Below are 5,920 nucleotides of genomic sequence, written 5' to 3'. Positions count from 1 at the left end.
GTGCAGACCTTTGCTCCCTAAGGCAAAATTTGCAGCTCCAGCCCTGGTGTTTGCAAAAGGGCTATCAAACAGCTCCATGCTTTGCTTTGGCTGTGTAGGCCTGTTTCCAGTAGGGCAACTGGTGCACACGGCCAAACTTGGCAGGATTTATACCCCGCTTATTAGCACTGGCAAAGTGTCAACACAGCCTCTGTCTGCATTTTATTCTAGGGGGTCCTAACTACAAACTTTCCTTCATCCTTTTTGCCTTTGTGACATACCAAGACTTTATCCCGTCACTGAAGTTAAGGTAATATTTACAGTGCAGGCTCATTTGTTGCAACTGATTAGCACTCCTTGAACACGCTGTTAGCACACAGGCCACAAAAGCCTTGCTCTCTGGACCTCAGACACTGTTGCAGCACTAAACAGAAAGCAAACATATTGTTTGGCTTCATAACCTTCTCACCCCACCCCACCCCACACTGTGTGCTTTTGTGGAGTAGATGAAGTGATGAATTGCAGTGGAACAGCTAGCTGCTGAAAACTCACAAGCTTTTATTCTCACAGGTTCTCTTTCAGCCATGTGAGTTTTGGACAAAAGTAATAATTATTCATCCTGCCCCAGTACTGGACAAGGCAAAAAAAATATGCATAGGATTGGGTACCAGGATCTTTGTGCCAGTCAGTGCAATAGAACAGCAAGACATCCAAATAACACACTGATGTAGCCTGACTCAAAATGGCATGCGCAAGGCCTTGAACAAATCATGGCCAGAGTGACAACACCAAGCACCATCCTCTCCTCACTGACAGGACTCGTGATGACAGCATCACAAACATGTGGCAAAAAGCTGCGAAGCACCAAGCCCAAACAGACCACAGGATGCTCTCCAGAAATAAGATGTTGACTTATAGGAGGCTGTACTGGTGCAAGTACTGGTAAATCAGCTGTACTTTGTAGACACTCATAGAATCAGGGTATTAATTTTCCAACCTTAAAATAGAAATAAATGGTGGGCAGAATCGCAATGCAGTCGGCGAGGTTACGGACATGAGAAAATGTTACACACCAGCTCCAAGACTTGGGAAACAAGCAGACTTTATGTAGAAACATATTCTGGCCCCATATATAGTTTTCAGGAGATCTCACACTGCCTCAACTAGGGATGGAAGAATCTGTCAATTTCAGCTCTTTCATTTTAATGCATATTTCCCCTTAATATACACTTTTTTTGTAAACATTGGTTGGTTGGAGAACTGCATTGCAGAATTTCAATAAACCCAGATTTCAAAGGATGGCTGTGTTTTGGCTTATTGTTTCAAAAAGTGTGAATCTTCAAATGCTGACTGAATTGGATTTGTCCCTCATCCCTAGTTAGGACTTAGCCATAAAAAAATTATTGTGGATGGCATCCATAGCCCATTTGTTTTTGTTTTTTTCCAGTGACATACAGCTTCAGCTTATGCATGCTTACTCAGAAGTAGGCACCACTGTGTACAGCATGGTCTACTCCCAGGGAAGTGCACTTGGCTCTCTTTCTTGTGCTACAATCTTATGTCCAGTTAGCCAGGAGCTAGCTCCACCCAACACAACATAATTTTATTTTTTTGATAAAGATGTCATCATGGGAGTGGGCTACAAACCACTCCAACAGAGGTAAGGCTCCAATCCTCAACATCTTTTCATCTATAGGACTTATCAGCACATTTAAAAGTTTAGGATCAATGTGCCAGACATGTCTGTGCACCGTGACCTAGCTGGATAGACTTGCCCAGCTTCCACTGGCACTTGCTAGCACAGCCAGGAATCTGAGAGGTGCGTTTCCAAGCATCAGATAACATGAATTCAGCAGGCCTGTCACTTAGAAGCATTTAGGACTGCCAACTCCCATACCGACCCCTGCTAGTCCAAAGATCAAACTAGGGAGTTGCAAGCAGATGGCACACTCCAAAAGAATGACAGTTGTGTAAAAGGGGGGGAGGGGACGACCCTCGGCACCCTTATTGGATGTGGCATCTCTTCCTTTGCAGTATAAACCACTCTTGAGATATGTACTCTGCTCTCTGGACTGTCAGCACATGTTCTTTCCACTGGATCAGAGTAGCTCTCATTGTCACCCTTCTCTATACATTTCAGTCCTGCCTTGCCCATCAAGCATGGCGGCTTCTTCCAAAGATATCCCTCCCTCTCAATGCTTTCTCCATTGCATCAGCACATCCTTCACTTTGCTGTGACTTGGACCTTTATAGCACCACAGGGGAAGCGAGGAGAATAACATGCACCTCTTCAGATGCTTCACACACCTGAAACTTGATATATAAAGAGGCGCTGCTGGATGCATTGGTTTACAGCATCTCTGTCAGCCAAGCTGTGTGAAGCAGGTCACTGGAGGCTATGGACCAGGGTTAGCTGGCTTTCTGTTTGTGAATTCATTTCACATGCGAAGAAACACAGCCACACGTTTGACAACAGTAGACTCATAATCTGGGGAACTGGGTTCACGTCTCCGCTCCTCCACATGCAGCTGCTGGGTGACCTTGGGCCAGTCACACTTCTCTGAAGTCTCTCAGCCCCACTCACCTCACAGAGTGTTTGTTGTGGGGGAGGAAGGGAAGGGAGAATGTTAGCCGCTTTGAGACTCGATAAAGCGGGATATCAAATCCAAACTCTTCTTCTTCTTCTTCTTCTGAAAGCCTGCACCTTCACGATTAAATGCTTCCTCCAACCATCTCGTCTGTGGGTTTTTCTTTTCTATACCTGTTCAGTACCGAAGGTGTGTTGAAGTCATCGCCACTTGCATCATGCCCAGTGAACGGGAAGCAGAAATGGATTTCCCGCACCTGCTGATCACCTGTTACAGGTAGGCTGGCCAGATGCTAAAAAGGATCAGGCTGCTGCACTTTTAATAGTAGTAGTGCTCCAGAGGAAATCTCAGCAGGAGTAGCTTGCAGGACCAGCTGCACCTGCTGAAATGCCCTCCTCTGCACAACTGTCAAGGATACAGGAGGCCTCTGCTTCCTACAAACAACTGCTTCCAGAGGCTTGACTTACCCATTTCCCATGCGGGTTGTCCATGTCCCTTGTACATCCCGTGCTGCTGCCTTTAGCTCCTTGTGTTTAGGAGGCTACAGGGCAAAATAATTGGGCTAAACTTGAAAATGTAAAGAAAAAGAGGGTACTTTTCATCATATGTGGTGGCCATGTAAGAAGATAAAAGACTTCTGGGAAATGATATATAATGAAATGGGAAAAAAATGTTGAAAATAACTTCTCCTAAGAAACCAGAAGCTTTTCTTGTAGGTTTTATAGGACCAGAGATCCCAAAGGACCAGACGAAACTATTTATGTACGTGACCACGGCTGTGTGGACTCTCTTAGCCCAGAAATGGAAAGGTGGACCAAACAAGAGTGGCAGACAAAATTGATGAACTATGCCAAGATGGCAGAACTTACAGGAGGATTTAGAAACCAGGAAGAGGAGGTCTTTAATAAAGAATGGGGAAAGTTTATAATTTATTTGAAAAGCTATTGTAAACAATTACATACATTGGTAGGATTGACAGAAAACTTGTAGTAAAAAATTGAACTATGGTTTGACAAAGGATCTATAAAAATAGAGTTACAATAGAGATGCAGAGGGGGAAATCATTACATTAAGAGGGAAGTCAGAAGGGATTATATGTTTATGTATTCAGTTCATTTGTTTATGTAAAATAGAAAATGCAAAAATAAAATTTTTATTTAAAAAATGAAAATATGTACTGTTTGTGGATTTAATTAAGCTCACACCCACTTACCTTTCTCCCCTCAGTTAGGTACATAGGAAGCTGGTCCATCTTACTCAGTATTGTCTATTCTGGCTGACAGTCAGAATCTTTCCAAGCCCTGCCTCAAATTGCCAGAGATTGAACCTGGCAACTTATGCAATACAAAGCAGATGTTCTGCCAACTGAGCTATGACCCTTCCCCCAAATTCAAGCACCCAGCAGCATGTTGGTCTAGATCAACCACGTCAGATAAATAATAATAATCCTGTTCCTCTTGCTTTCATTGAATCACAATGTTTGTTCCTGCTTCCTTTGTGGAATTTTTATTGCTGCTTAGTTTTATTTATATTGGGCCAGATTCAACAAAGGGCTCCCGCTAGCAGCAGTTTACGCAAGGACTTCCACTGGCACAATGGGGCTTTCCTCCTCTCCCCCTGCATCTCATAGACCCATCTCAAATTGGCTGGGGGGGGTGTTGGGGGACCCCCAGAACAGCACTCAGGGGGAGGAGAGAGGCAATTGTTCCATCAAGTCAATTGCTTGCACTGACAATATTCCCCCCATTGTTTACTTGAAACCAACTTAATAATGCTTTCTGCTTTTTAATACTTAGTTCTAGGTCTGTTTTAGGTTGGTAAAAGGTAAGGTAAAGGGGACCCCTGACCATTAGGCCCAATCGTGGCCGACTCTGGGGTTGCAGTGTTCTTCTCGCTTTGTTGGCCGAGGGAGCTGGCGTACAGCTTCTGGGTCATGTAGCCAGCATGACTAAGTTGCTTCTGGTGAACCAGAGCAGCGTTTACCTTCCCACCAGAGCAGTACCTATTTATCTACTTGCACCTTGATGTGCTTTCAGACTGCTAGGTTGGCAGGAGCAGGGACTGAGCAATGGGAGCTCACCCTGTCGCGGGGATTCGAACCGCCAACCTTCTGATCAGCAAGTCCTAGGCTCTGTGGTTTAACCCACAGTGCCACCCGCATCCCTTTTTTAGGTTGGTAGCTCAGGTAAATCTTTTTAGGATGTTTAGAACTTCTTTTTAAGTATAGGAAGCTCCCTGGGATTATTCTTTGAGGCTGAAAATAGAGCAAAAGCATTCTAAATAAATGAATGAAAATAATATCCAGCAATCTCACAAAGAGGGTAAGCCATATGTAGGATGTAACAATGTTCTTTCTGAAGGATTCACAACCTTAGCAAGGCTACATTCTATATGATTTATTTTTCCAATATGATTTGTGGGTGCAGACATGACCAGAGTACCATGGGATGAAATTAAGAGACAACCCTTGACTCTGACCCATTTAGATTTTTGTAAAACCCACCACAACCTTACAAATTTATTGGACCTGCCTGTTCTGGGGAAAGAACATTGCTTTGACCTGTCCAAAGTCAGTACTGTAGAGGAATTGCCTTTGGTCCAAGTTTCACACAAGAAGATGGGAAGACACCTATACCAGGTCAAACGACTTGTCCGTGTAACACAGCACTGTCTAGTCTGCAACAGTCCCATAAGCAGCATAATGTCTTGACAGAGGACATACTGTACAACCAATTGGATTGAGGAATCTTTCTCGTCAATTAAGCTGGTCTCAAAAAACTTCTGAAAGCCTTCCGTTTCGTTCTGAGAAAGGGTACTTGTCCAGTTTTGAGGGGCATAGCTTGCAGGCAATGAACCTTGTTTTTATTGACTGTTCTTAATGGTATATTTGTGCATGATTTTGTATTCCTTTTAATATGCCTTGTTAATGAGGCTTTTACTTAAAAGCAAATTATAAAACTTTTAATAATAATAATAATAATAATAATAATAATAATAAATTAAAGATATTTTGAGAAACCAGACTGCTGAGGTATTTCCTCACTCTCATCCTATGGCCATCAGCATCCACTCTGCTTTCTGATGTATTTCATGACTTCAGTCTCTGTTGCCCTTTCCTCATGCCCCGATTGCCACAAGTACTTCCATCCAGAGTTTCAATCTTTATTCCCCAGTCCTTGACCGACAAAAATGAAAAGAGAAAGGGGGGGAGGAGAAAATTCCAAATTCTGCAAAACATACCCACTCAAGATTTTGCAACCACATTAAAGCATGTTATGCAAACATCCCTAATTTGCATGTATTAAAACACACTGGGGTTTTGCAACTGCACTATGAGGAATTTTTGTGTAGAG

This window comes from Podarcis gaigeae, assembly GCF_964106915.1.
Source record: "Podarcis gaigeae genome assembly, chromosome: 2".
In the NCBI taxonomy this organism is placed as follows: Eukaryota; Metazoa; Chordata; class Lepidosauria; order Squamata; family Lacertidae; genus Podarcis; species Podarcis gaigeae.
This window is presented reverse-complemented; position numbering follows the sequence as displayed.